At 37.9% G+C, this 15,532-nt stretch overlaps 1 protein-coding gene across 1 annotated transcript in view; it reads left to right on the forward strand.

Annotated features, from left to right (window-relative positions):
* LOC136857637 (DNA-dependent protein kinase catalytic subunit) overlaps window positions 1-15,532 on the forward strand; it is an 873,484-nt gene that overhangs the window by 76,679 nt on the left and 781,273 nt on the right. The gene's annotated exons all lie outside the window — the stretch shown is intronic.

Genomic DNA, 15,532 nt, shown 5'->3' on the forward strand with positions numbered 1-15,532 from the left:
GATTTACTGTAGAAATGATCTACAGAGCACGTGTATGCAACAAACCGTTCATCACACACACTCATAGATCTCATTATTACGAACAACCCAGGTAAAGTAATAACCCATGGACAAATCCCTGTACCATCCATTTCGACCCACGACCTTATATATTTATCCTATTCCCTCAAAGTGCCTAAATACAAACCCAAGTACATAACTGTCAGAAATACGAAGGACTTAAACTTGGATTACTTGAAATATGACACTTATCAACTACCGTGGTACGATATACGGAGTCTAAATGATACTGACGCTAAAGTTAACTTGTTTAATACGATGGTAAAGAACTTATATGACAGACATGCCCCCAAACGTCGAATAAAGGTTTCTCGCCCTTCTTGTCCATGGCTAGATGATGAAACCAAGAGAATGATGGCCCACCGTGACTCTTTATTTCGACATTATAAGCATACCCTAGATGACGCAGACTTCAAATCTTACCGGAACTTAAGAAATCGCACAAAGCAATTACATACATACATACATACATACATACATACATACATACATAATCATTATAGACTGTTATGCCTTTCAGCGTTCAGTCTGCAAGCCTCTGTGAATTTACTAAACGTTGCCACAATCCTCGATTTGCAACTAGTGTTGTGGCCTCATTTAGTTCTATACCTCTTATCTTTAAATCGTTAGAAACCGAGTCTAACCATCGTCGTCTTGGTCTACCTCTACTTCTCTTACCCTCCATAGCAGAGTCCATTATTCTCCTAGGTAACCTATCCTCCTCCATTCGCCTCACATGACCCCACCACCGAAGCCGGTTTATGCGTACAGCTTCATCCATCGAGTTCATTCCTAAATTAGCCTTTATTTCTTCATTCCGAGTGCCCTCCTGCCATTGTTCCCACCTGTTTGTACCAGCAATCATTCTTGCTACTTTCATGTCTGTTACTTCTAACTTATGAATAAGATATCCTGAGTCCACCCAGCTCTCGCTCCGTAAAGCAAAGTTGGTCTGAAAACAGACCGATGTAAAGATAGTTTCGTCTGGGAGCTGACTTCCTTCTTACAGAATACAGTCGATCGCAGCTGCGAACTCACTGCATTAGCTTTACGGCACCTTGATTCAATCTCACTTACTATATTACCATCCTGGGAGAACACGCAACCTAAATACTTGAAATTATCGACCTGTTCTAGCTTTGTATCACCAATCTGACAATCCATTCTGTTGAATTTCTTACCTACTGACATCAATTTAGTCTTCGAGAGGCTAATTTTCATACCATACTCATTGCACCTATTTTCAAGTTCCACGATATTAGACTGTAGGCTTTCGGCACAATCTGCCATTAAGACCAAGTCGTCAGCATAGGCCAGACTGCTTACTACATTTCCACCTAATTGAATCCCTCCCTGCCATTTTATACCATTCAGCAGATGATCCATGTAAACTACAAACAGCAAAGGTGAAAGATTACAGCCTTGTCTAACCCCTGTAAGTACCCTGAACCAAGAACTCATTCTGCCATCAATTCTCACTGAAGCCCAATTGTCAACATAAATGCCTTTGATTGCTTTTAATAATCTGCCTTTAATTCCATAGTCCCCCAGTATGACAAACATCTTTTCCCTTGGTACCCTGTCATATGCTTTCTCTAGATCTACGAAAAATAAACACAACTGCCTATTCCTCTCGTAGAATTTTTCAATTACCTGGCGCATACTGAAAATCTGATCCTGACAGCCTCTCTGTGGTCTGAAACCACACTGGTTTTCATCCAACTTCCTTTCAACGACTGATCGCACCCTCCCTTCCAAGATGCCAGTGAATACTTTGCCTGGTATAGTAATCAGTGAGATACCTCGATAGTTGTTGCAATCCTTCCTGTTCCCTTGCTTATAGATAGGGGCAATTACTGCTTTTGCCCAATCTGAAGGTACCTTACCAACACTCCACGCTAATTTTACTACTCTATGAAGCCATTTCATCCCTGCCTTCCCACTATACTTCACCATTTCAGGTCTAATTTCATCTATTCCTGCTGCTTTATGACAATGGAGTTTATTTACCATCCTTTCCACTTCCTCAAGCATAATTTCACCAACATCATTTTCCTCCTCCCCTTGAGCTTCGCTGTTCACAACACCACCAGGATGATTTCCTTTTACATTGAGAAGATGTTCAAAATATTTCCTCCACCTCTCCAGTGATTCCCTGGGATCTATTATGAGTTCACCTGAATTACTCAAAACACTGTTCATTTCCTTTTTCCCTCCCTTCCTAAGATTCTTTATTACTGTCCAGAAAGGTTTCCCTGCTGCTTGACCTAGCCTTTCCAGGTTGTTACCAAAATCTTCCCATGACTTCTTTTTGGATTCAACAATTATTTGTTTCGCTTTGTTTCTTTCATCTACATACAACTCCCTATCTGCCTCGGCCCTTGTTTGGAGCCATTTCTGATAAGCCTTCTTTTTACGTTTACAAGCTGCTCTCACTTCATCATTCCACCAAGATGTTCGCCTTTTCCCGTCTTTACACACAGTTGTTCCAAGGCATTCCCTGGCTGTTTCTACTACAGCATCCCTATATGCCACCCATTCACTTTCTGTATCCTGAACCTGCTTAATGTCTACTGTTCGAAACTTCTCACTAATCATATCCATGTACTTCAGTCTAATTTCCTCGTCCTGGAGATTTTCTACCCTTATTCGTTTGCAGACAGATTTCACTTTCTCTACCTTAGGCCCAGAGATACTTAGTTCACTACAGATCAGGTAGTGGTCTGTATCATCGAAAAATCCCCGGAAAACTCGTACATTCCTAACAGATTTCCTGAATTCGAAGTCTGTTAAGATATAGTCTATTATGGATCTGGTACCCCTAGCCTCCCACGTGTAGCGGTGAATAGCCTTATGCTTGAAGAATGTATTTGTAACAGCTAAACCCATACTAGCACAGAAGTCCAGCAAACACTTCCCATTCCCATTTGCTTCCATATCTTCCCCACATTTACCAATCACCCTTTCGTATCCTTCAGTTCTATTCCCAACTCTCGCATTGAAATCGCCCATTAGCACTATTCTATCCTTGCTGTTTACCCTGACTACGATGTCACTCAATGCTTCATAAAACTTGTCAACTTCATCCTCATCTGCACCCTCACATGGTGAATACACGGACACAATTCTAGTCCTAATTCCTCCAACTGACAAATCTACCCACATCATTCGCTCATTTACGTGCCTAACAGAAACTCTGTTCCGTGCAATGGTATTCCTGATAAAGAGCCCTACCCCAGACTCTGCCCTTCCCTTTCTAACACCCGTCAAGTACACTTTATAATCTCCTATCTCTTCCTCGTTATCTCCCCTTACCCGAATATAACTTACTCCTAGCACATCCAGATGCATCCTCTTTGCTGACTCAGCCAGTTCTACTTTCTTTCTTCCATAAGCCCCATTAATATTGATAGCTCCCCATCGAATTCCATTTTGTTCGCCAAGTTGTTTCCAAGGAGTCCCTCGCCTGTCAAATGAGAGTGGGACTCCGTTACTCCCATAGGTCCGAGGCTTGCTTAAAATGTTCTGAGCTCGGTCGATTCATGAAGCAGGATGCTGCCCTACTTGCACATAGTCCAAGTGAGGATCTCTCCTCTAACGGGTTATGGACCACCGGTGGATTGTATAGTCCTAGCCGCCTGAGCACAAGGAGGACCACGACTCAGAATATGTCCGAGATGCCCACTCCCATTCCATAGCAGCTGGTATCCCGACTCTCAGGACCACTTACTAGGCCACTCAGCCGTTGCCCATGGTTCACGAACTAGGACGTGACTACAGTAACCCACAAATGTGCATATTTCCGGAATTTAGCTAACAACATAAATTCTAATCGTGCATGGGACCAACTTAGAACTCTGGGAATAGGAAAACATCAACAGAGACAGACAACTCCTGACATTCCACTTGACGAACTGAACGATTACTTAAGTAGAATAAATATTCAACCTACCCCAATTAACTGCACCGTCTCACTGCCCTCCCCTCCAGCCAATCCTCCATTCACATTTCACAGTTTCACAGAAAATCAGGTTAAAAAGGCTTCGTACTCGATTAAATTAAAGGCCACAGGTGTAGACGATATTCCTATTGCTTTTATACTTAACATTATGGGTGCTGTCCTGCCTATACTGACGCACATACTGAACGTTTGTTTACTAAACGGAACTTTCCCAACTGTGTGGAAAACAGCCAATATTATACCGGTACCTGAGAGTTTAGACCCACAATCACCCTCTGACTGTCGTTCGGTGTCCATACTCCCTGTGCTTTCTAAAGCCTTCGAACGTTTAGTATACGAGCAGGTTCTGGAGTACCTAAATAAAAATGCTCTTTTGGACCCTTTGCAGTCTGGATTTAAGAAGGGGCACAGTACCGTGACAGCACTTTTGAAGGTTACTGAAGACATTAGAAATGCTATGGACAAACGACTGCTTAGACACTATAGACATTCAGACTATGATAAAGAAAATGGAACTACTAAATTTTGATCTGGCTGCGCTTAAGTTTTTTAGTTCTTATTTGAGTAACCGTCAGCAGCGTGTAACAGTAAACGACAAGGTCTCTAAATGGAAAATGAAACTTAGTGGTGCCCCACAGGGCAGTATTCTAGGGCCCTTACTTTTCTGTATTTATATCAATGACATATCATCGGTGACAGGAAATAACACACACCACCTCTATGCTGACGATCTTCAGATTTATCGACACTGCAAGACTTCAGACTTAGATGAAACTATACAAGATATTAACAATGACCTCCGACGACTCAGTATATATGCACAACGAAATTCTCTTATACTAAACTCCACAAAATCTCAGGCAATCATAATAGGAACACGAAAATTATTGAACTGCTCAAACAATATTGCAATCCTGCCTATCCTACTGAATGGTAACATTATTCCCTACAATAAAACAGTTAAAAATCTCGGCGTAATTATGAATGAAACACTTGATTGGTCTGATCACACGAAAATCATCTGTAAAAAGATTTTTGGAGTGCTACACCCTCTTAAACAGCAAAGGGATGTATTTCCATTTGAGCTTAAGGCCAAACTAATACAGACACTGGTTCTCCCTATTCTTGATTATTGTGACGTTGTTCTAGTCGATATGACAAGAGAAGAAACACTTAAACTTCAACGAGCACTGAATTCCTGCCTGCGATTTATTTACAATATTGGGTACGATGTTCACATTACTCCATACTATAAGGCTCTCTCGTGGCTGAAGCCTGATAAACGTCGGCAGCTACACATTTTAACGATGGTATTTAGAGTACTAGCGGAAAGTCAGCCACTGTATATTTCTTCTAAATTCACCTTTCTATCATCATTTCACAACTTAAATACACGTTCCAGATCCACTCTTTCTATTCCAGTGCACCGCACAAATAAAATTAATAGATCGTTTGTAGTGACCGGTGCCAGATTATGGAATTCCCTGCCAGCTCAGGTCAGAGAAACTAGCTCTTTACAAAGGTTTAAGGTCACCTGCCGAGACTACCTGCTGAGGACAGCTAACTGAATGGTTGAAGTATGAATGTGTGCGCGCCTGAGGATAAGTCATTATTAAGAGTTCTTACTTTTAATTAGTTTTATTATTAACTTAGTAATGTATTTAAATTTGCTCTCAATTCTATTAATTTTTTGTTTGGTTTTAACTATTTTAAATATCTCATAACTTTATGTATGGTTTTGATTAGTTTGTGGTTAAGTGGAAGAGAGGGCCTCGAGCCCTAATTTCGCCACTGAAAAAAGGCATGAATAAATAAATAAATAAATAAATAAATAAATAAATAAATAAATAAATAAATAAATAAATAAATAAATAAATAAATAAATAAATAAATAAACAAACAACAACAACAACATAGCTAGTAATGATATTGTAGTAGCACTATCAATGAAAGATCAGAAATGCATAGTTTATTTGTATCCTGCTGCACCTCTTAACGCTCTTTTAAATGACACTGTAGTTAGTATTCCTTTGACGTCATCCTGTAAACAATTCCGTTCTCGAGTGGCAAACACCAAGAAGGAGCTGTTATATGTGACAGTTCGATGGTGAGGGATGACGAGCAGGTTGGATGTTGGAGCCCTTGTTATGTCTGTCATGAACATTTGAGAAGTAATGGAAACACGAAGAAAGGTAAGATGGGGAAGATGTAGTAAGAACTCGATGGAGGAGGGACAAAGTATGATGGTTATGACGAACATGGAGTTGTGACCACTCTAGTTTTAGGAAAGATGGTGGCCCGTGGTCATTTTTTTAAATTGCATATATATATATATATATCTCTCTCTCATGCATTTTGAGCACGCTGTAGCCTTTGGGGAAATTGCGGCCTCACATCATTGAAAACAACATCATGATAGTCAAAATGTGGTGTTACAAGAGCTTCGATTAATTAATTAATTTCTTTTTAAGCTTTATTGGAAATATGTAGTTATATAAAGAATATAAACCTCAGTAAACTTTTTGACAGATTTGTAAGACATGTGCGGACCAGGTCATGCGTTTGTCCATGATAACACCGAGATTCTTCACTTGTGATACAAAAGGAATTAAAACATCCTGAAGGATTACTCTTGGCAACGGACGTTTAGTTATACTTGTCATTTGACTCTGACGGCCAAGAAGGGTTACTTGCGACTGTGTAGAGTTCAATTTCAAGCTGTGCACAGCAGATCAATCACCAAAGTCAATGTTTAGTAAGTCAATATTTTCCTGAAGGTCTTGTGCTGTAGAGTCTGTGTAGAGTTGAAGATCATCAGTGTACATATGGTATTTGCAGTGTCTTGAATTTGATGATATGTCATTTACAAAGAGTGCAAAAAAAAAAAAAAAAGAAGACCAAGTACAGAGCCTTGAGGGACTCTTCTGTTCACGTGGCACCACGAGGAAACGATTATTACCTTTCACACATTGTTGACATCCGTGAAGATAAGAATGCATCCAAGCAATTGTACTCTGAGAAAAATGTAGAGCCTTCAGTTTTACAAGGAAAACGTCTATGTCTACGCTGTTGAAAGCTTTACTGTAATCTAGTAGTACCAGAACTGTGAATCGTCTTCTGTCTATTGCTTGTCTAACGTCCTCAGTCACTTTAAGTAAGGCTGTAGTTGTACCATGTCCTTGTCAGAAACCGGACTGGAGAGGATTAAGGAGATTGTGCGTTCGAAGTTACTCAAACATTTGTATATGGACTACTATTCTAAGATTTTAGATAAAGCTGATAAAATACAGATTGGACAATAGTCTCCCTCGTTCGAAGGCATTTTACTTCTTCCAGAGAGATGGATATGTCGAGAATATATAAGAGAGAAATTGATTATATGAGTTAAGGTTGGTAATATACAATCAAGAATTAGTTTGGCCATGTCAGTCCCAATGTCATCAATTCCTTTTGCTTTCTTGCTTATTCTGAGGACTGCTTCTCTGACTTGGAGGGCGTCACGTGACTGAAATAGAATTTCTCTCTGTCAGAGATGGGAATGGTCTCATCTTCTTGCTTCTTTTGTGACTGAGGTATGCTGGAAAGTTCGGGGTAGTCAGAGAAAAGGGTTGATGATCAAAAATATTCCAAGCCTCTGACATGAAGCATCAGTAGTTAAGTCAAAAAACAATTGGTGAAAAAGACCATTGGCCGGACAAGTATTGTATATAATTTTTCTCAGCCTTTGGCCTAGGACAATGGGACATATGGGGCATATACAAATTCATATGAAAGACTTGTAAAAGATAATAATGAGCAGATAAACATTGCTAATGGCAGTGGCTCCTACACTGTTTGATTATTTTGCTCACCTCTTGTGGATTTAATTTCATGGTTGTTGGTAGCAGAAGACCGGGCAAAGTGAATAAACTAACTTATAAGTTTATTTCTGTAATTACGCACGGCAATGATATGAACATTACTGTAATTTTTCCTTGTTATCTTTCCATTTACAGTAATTGATATAAAAATAGAATCACTTGTTAAACTATTCATAGTTAAAATTAAGTATTAAGTAATTCTATCAGTTATTCACTTTGCCCAAATATGTATTGATAAAAAAGTCAACATTGCATATAAACAGAATTCAGAAATTGTTTTTTGATAGTTTTTATAACGTTCATTGTTTACCTGTAAATGCTACTACAACTACAACAACAAAAACAACAAAAAGAAAAAGTACACATTCAATACACTGGAACTAAATAATTCTTATTATGCTTAGATTTCACTTAAAGGAACAAAATATCACAATGCTCTTATTGCTCAGTTTTTTAAAATTCCGGTTGAACACAATAATATTGGCCATGCCCAAGATAAGATGTGCAGAACAGAATTCATGACTCCAGGCCGTACACTTTGTGCACTGGATCCAATCTTCTGAAGGAGGCTCTGTGTATCGTTCAGCACATGTGTAGTCTGGCATTTTTACACCCTTTTCTCTATTTCCCTTCTTAGAAGCTGTCTCTTAGCGTCGTTTCTCCTTTTCGTAGATACATTAGCCTTCTGCTGATCTTTTATTGACGTGCTTGTAAGGACATCAGCTTTCTGGCACGTTCCTGTCCTGATCGTCGCATGAATTCTCGTTTTTGGTAGTGGCCTCATTTCTTTCAGACTGCCATGTTTTGGATTATTGGCACTTGCTGATGGTTCATCAGTGAAGTATAAGGCTCCTTCAGCTTCATCAGACACTTGAATCTGATATGTGTTTGAAGTTATCCTGATTAACTTCATAATTGGTGATGGATTCAGGTGCAGATTCTTCATCCCCAAAGACATTCGGGTTATAAGGCCACAATCCAGCTCTTCTGAACTCATTCACAGCATTCTGGTCAGCAGTTGCTTCCATTACATGAAATGAAATTCGTATTAAAGTCTGTATTGTCGACCTAATGCAAATATTATGGTTCTTATTGAAATTCTAACTTTACAATACCCTGTTTATTTTATTCCATTCAAAATAACATTAATGGATTAATGGTATATGTATTCTCTCTGTAGAGACATCTTCAACCATAAAAACGAACAATCTCAAACAGCAAAGATACACAAACACATTAAAATACACTAGAATATTACTTAAATAACATATCTTAGTCAAGACTCTAGTCAAATGTGCCACTGTAGTTTGAGACCTTGTTAATGGATGGTCTTCAAAACACCCTTATGGAACACTGATATGTTGATAAATTATTGGGGATGTTAATCCGTTCTTAAAATCCTTTGGATTAGTTCCAAAAATAATATTATAGTGCTAATTAAAAAGTGTTAATTTGAAAAAGTTTAAATAAACAATTTTCCATGCGGCTAGCACGCTGTGATTTGACCTTGTTGATAAAAATCGAGTTAGAATCTGGAGGGGAACTTCTCTCAAAGAATAAGTTTGCTTAAAAGCTGGAATCTTGAGTTGGTCAAATTGTGACTTCGTGCGTTGGAATATAATAGTTAAATATTCACTGAAATGAAGAGGGTCTAGAAGAAATAATTGAAAATAATTGAGAATTGTGTGAATGTTTATTGCATGTATCTGAGTATGTACTTCCTCGCCCATCTATCTTTAGCGTGGCCAGCTCGCGTACGATCTTGTGTTATACTGAGGAGAGCTGACTGTCTAGTGGGAGCAGTGAGCGTTTGGGTGACAGCATGAGGGGATTTAGGGGAATGTGATTGGGGAGGGGAGTAAGAGAACTGGGAGTACTTGTTATGGTAGTTTTAACAAAATATGTATTAATAATTTCTTAAAAAAGGATGTTAAGATTTTCTGATCTTTCGTTCAGATTGCTGTTTGGGTTATTTCTTTGATCAGTATTAATGGGAGGATTTGATTTTTGAAAAGCAGAAGAAAGTCTCTTTGACAATCCAATGTCATATAATGTCGGCATGTAAATGATCTCTGGTGACATTTGGTGTTTACCCGGAAAAAAAATTCATTTAAAAACTTGGCCATAGATGCCATCCAAGAGAGATACGGTTCACTCTGACATCTAGTAACCCTAGAGTAAAATGGTATGTCAAAATTTGACGAGTAAGCAGCCAGATGGTGTCAAATTAAAATGTTTGCACAAAGTAGCTGAGGCGATACAATTATCATCATCATCATCATCAGTCTGAACAAGTACGGTAGGTTTGAATTATTGATGGCAGAGTGAACTTTTACATGAAGAATGTCTGCAAATGTTTTGAAAGTGCTCTCTGACTCTGACCTATATCTCACCAATATCTGAAGCTATTTTTTGTCTTCAACATTCACTGCTTCATCAAAACAGACTGAATACAAGGTGGTGGTTGTCTTCATGAGCATAAGTCACAGTGGAACTGAAGTATTTTGCAAACTTTGTGTGTGTAAAACAGATTTTCAAATCAAGGGGTGTCATGCTCCTCGTCAACACTCAGACTATGCTTAAAATATACAAATTAGCCTCTGATGTTTTAGAGTATAAGCAGATAGTTTTAATTGCAGCAGATCCTGGTGATTCTTCTGATACAGTCCAAATGAAGATACTAGTTCAAACAGAATAATTACAGCTTGTTATTAAACTCTATATAGTTCAAAGAATGTGGCAGCAGTTTCTGAACTAATTTCGTTTATGGAGTTTGTGTGTTGCAACTTTCTGCATCCTCTTTCTGCGACGTTGTTCCAACTGATTTTTCTTTAAGCCCTAAGATGCAATGTGTTGCAACTTTCTGCATCCTCTTTCTGCGACGTTGTTCCAACTGATTTTTCTTTAAGCCCTAAGATGCAAAATTTAATAACTCATACACTGGCACCATATTTTCAACAGATGATCTCAGATGATGTTGGAACCACCTTGTATTCAGTCTGTTTTGATGAAGCAGTGAATGTTAAAGACAAAAAATAGCTTCAGATATTCGTGAGATATTGGTCAGAGTCAGAGAGCACTTACTCGTCAAATTTTGACATACCATTTTACTCTAGGGTTACTAGATGTCACAGTTAACCGTATCTCTCTTGGATGGCTTCTATGGTCAAGTTTTTAAATGAATTTTTTTCGGGTAAACACCAAATGTCACCAGAGATCATTTACATGCCAACATCATATGACATTGGATTGTCAAAGAGACTTTCTTCCGCTCCTCCAAAATCCGACTACCTCTGCCGGGTTTGAACCTGCTACCATGGGATCCAGAGGCCAACACTGAACCACTTAACCAAAAACTTATTATGATCAGCTCAGATGGACAGGCTTCAGTACAATTCCTATACTCGCTGCTAAATAGGGGCTGCATCCATTCTATTCCTGACCCAGTTGAATGACTGGAAAAAGACTGTGGATTCTCATTTTCATGTAAGATAGAAACAAAAATGGTGGACGTTGTCATTGTGTCGCAACAAGTAATATGTATGGAAGAAAAAATTAACAATCGTGTATAGCGAAAATGTCATAATAAATATAGAAGATATAGGATGAGGTTTTTGTTTTGTTTTAAAAGCACTTTCTCTTTGTTCTTAAGTATTGTTCAAGATTTTGAGTTTAAAATGAAGGAGTAAAAGATATAAGTTGGTTGAAACTAGTTAACTAAGATTTAAAATTCATAAGGGCAAATGTCGGTGTATGTTAAAAGATCAAAGTGTCAGTAAGAACTATTTTGGAGTCTAATAAGAAAATACCAAGTTTCAGTGCAAGAAGAATAAGATCTGTGCTGTATCTTCCAATGATTTTAGCTAAAATGAGGATGGAATACTGAATAGAGAGGTGATATGGAAGCTCCAATCGATGATCAATGAGAATCATCACTACAGCAGGACTAGTAGATGAAATGAGCCCATTAACATGACTGATCTCGGGTAAAGAAGACGTCAAAGATGAGCTGTTCCTAATTATCTTTCTTAGTTGCAATGTAGAATTAAAATTAGAAGTTGGCTGTAGAGATTTCTTTTCCAATAGTATTCTAGTCTAACATCATATGCCAGTGTTTCAAAGTGTATGTAATAAAAGGAAAAAAAAAGCAATAAAAAGCAATAGCTCCACATCCATACGAAGCGTTCTGTGACCTCAAAATAGGTAGTAATATAGGCTATATGCCTAACAGCTGATATTATCCGTATTCTTGAAAATAAGATTATACTAGACCATGACACGTACATTATACGGTCACTAACATTGATATTACAAGTTTTGAGATATTGAGATCCATTTGTGCTCTTAACTATGATTATTACAGGTTTATTCAGATGAAGTACATGTCTCTTCATATCACACGAGCAAGTAAGGTAAGTTATGCAAAGTGTAGAAAGAAATCTGTTGAAATACAAATTGATATGTGTTAAAGCAAGTGATAGATGTAATACATACGACATCTGCCTTAGAGGTTAAGGATAACTGTGAATAAGTGAGCATTGATTTTATGTGTGTGTAATGTTTGATGATGTTACATACGTTTGTGAGTAATATGACGATAGAGATCCAAATATAATTAATTGCATCCAAAACTCATATTATTGTTAGTAGATATCATTAATTGATGTCCAAAATTTTATGTGGAGAATTTGCAGTGTGAATTTACCATATTAATAATGAAGTTTATATAATGTGAAATATTATTTTGCAGAAGATAATATTTGGCTTAGTAGAAGTAGTCTATAAATAGAATTGAATAGGCAAATTAGATAAATTGCAGTAGTGTTATGATGTTGTTTTCCGACTTTATGTGACTCAGGATATACAGTATATCTTGAATATATCCTGTATATATTGTACCGTACCTGTCTTAAAAATTAGCCGGAGTCAGTCAGTAGTGCGCCTGGTACTGTTCGTAAAAAAATGGGCAAAGCAAACTAACCTAACCTTCTAATGAGGTAAATACCATAGGTATGTAGAGAGGATTACGGGTACATAACTACATGAATAAGAGAAAGAAATGAGGGCAAATTGGATTTATTGACCCAAAGGCATTAACGTTATCCACACTAATTTACATAATATAAACGAAAGAAACACACACACAACCAAATTTGGTGACAAAACAACGAAATATGTCCCGTGCTCATATGCATTACAATTGCATTGTGAAAATTTAAGTACAAAGAAAAGCGGGTCTCGGCCCGAATAAAAATAAAACACGACTTCGGAGTGACTTTGGATGGTTACATTACAAAATTGGATCAATGCAAACTTCATTCTCATGTCCTAATCTCATAGGGATTTGCTTATTGAAAAGTCTTTAAATACCCACAGCAGTAAGTATCACACTACTATCTGACCCACTATTTACATATATACAGCAATAAAAAGTGAAATAAAATCATTAATTAAATCTAGTCCATCGCTTCACTAACTGATTCAAACGTATGGCCACCTGTACAAAAATTGAATGGCACAGAAACCACAACCAATATTTAGCTTTCGAGCTAATTAACAACAATATTTACACAACACAGATGACGTTGACACACACATCAAGAAATCAGACACATATATCAAACAAGAAAAATCAAAGAAAAACAAGAAAATAGCTGAAAGAAAACCATATGCAAATCAGGTGACTTGTATGGGATCCTGTAAAATAAATACATAAATACACACACACTTCTTCTTAGCATGGATAATTGGGTTCACCAATCATATGCAGGCGCAGGATTACGTCTCCAACTAACACGCAGGGCGTGTCGCTGACGTCATACTTTCACAGTACTCGAACAGCTGATACCTGCTAAACATCTCCCTACAGCAATGGAATGCAGGGCTTAAGGCTGCAAGCGAACTCCACGAAAACATGGTCCCGGCTGATTCATTCAATACACGCAAAAGGGGGTACCGCTAAGAAGCTAGACTTTCACTGGAGGCTAGCTTCCCTTCTCAAAGCTTCGCAGTTCAACCACTGCTAATTCAAAACATTAACCCGCAGTCTCAATTCACGATCACAATCAGTTTCACGATGATAAGGCCTTTTGCCTCTTTCATTTGAATATGTACGACATTATTTATATCTCTAAGGCCAATTCCGGCCCTTCACTCGGCGGTACATGGTTCCTGACTCTCCTCTGGTCATAAATATAGGCGCATCTAGCCTCCTCTAAATAACGGAGTCTAGCTCCCCTATAATAATTTATAATAATTTATAATAATTTATCTCCGTATCAAGGCACCTCGTACCTTCTTCTAACCAGCCCTAGGTTCGAAAACTTGTAATTATGTGCTCATCTGGCATCCTACATCAGATTCCGTAGTTTATTTATTTATTTATTTATTTATTTATTTATTTATTCAGGATCAGCAACAGCATAACGCCGAATTACAACGATCTGAGCTATGTACAATAGATATGAATCTAAAATGAAAGATATATAAATACTTACAAAGGACACGAATATACACAATAAAAACTGTACAATCATATATAATACATATTTACATAAACAACGTCCCGTATGACCTGCCTTCATTGCACAATAAAAAGACTCTAGCTAGACAATGTCGAGTGTCTCTTGGATCTCTGCTTCATAATTACGCTTGAAAATCCTGTGCATTACCAAAAAAAAAAGTATGCACGACTGCTATGAAGTTATTATCCCATACGAATGCTAATGGCGTGTTGCCTATGAAAACAATGACCGTATCCAACATTTTTATCACACATACATGGAATACACTGAAAAGGAATACACACACTATATTTGCACTAACATTCCCTTATTCTCATCTAACTGAATATAAAAGGAAATCAAACATGCAATCAGCTCTGGACACATTTACTTTAAAAGAGAAAATAAACCAAATTCAGTGCCAGCTGGCTGACAATTAACATTAAATATTTATTTACAATTGATCTTTACTAGCTTGAAACTACTACCCCAGGCATGCTTAATATTTAGACATGGAACTTAGCTTTTGTTCATCTCAGCATTCGCGACGATTACATGGCCGCAATCGTCACCACGACTTAGGCCATGACCACGTCCATCTCCAGCTTGCTAGAAGTTACTCCCTCGATCCTCGGCGATGATTCTGTTGTCCTAGGTATGTGGAACTCCTGCAATATAGATGATGTTAGGTGCTTTTTCTTCACCACTAATAGTACATGTGTACAATGATCACACCCCTAATGATTGGCCGACAATTTACTACAGCCTGTACACGAATATAGGTCCAATTCGTGCACTATTAAATTAAGGACATTATGCCTGGGTGCAATCAGTCCTTGACATGGCAATATATTGATATGAATACGGATATTCACGTGACTATGAACGCGAACCGTTGCAGTCACAAGTAAACACAGAAGTTAATAGTCTGCAGGGTTTAATGCGTTAGTGAAAAATACCGTTCATTACCGTCTTTAACAGAGTTTGAATATTACCCGCCAACCCGCACTTTGGTGTCACCAGAATAACCGTCACTGGTAGAGGTAACTACCTTAGTTTAATCCAATTAAAATCACTCCGGATGGGAATATAATACACAGCACATGCATTGTGCAGAAAAATCACAGTCATAACTACAACTTCCACTA

The sequence above is a fragment of the Anabrus simplex genome, chromosome 1 (assembly GCF_040414725.1).
Source record: "Anabrus simplex isolate iqAnaSimp1 chromosome 1, ASM4041472v1, whole genome shotgun sequence".
NCBI classification, from domain to species: Eukaryota; Metazoa; Arthropoda; class Insecta; order Orthoptera; family Tettigoniidae; genus Anabrus; species Anabrus simplex.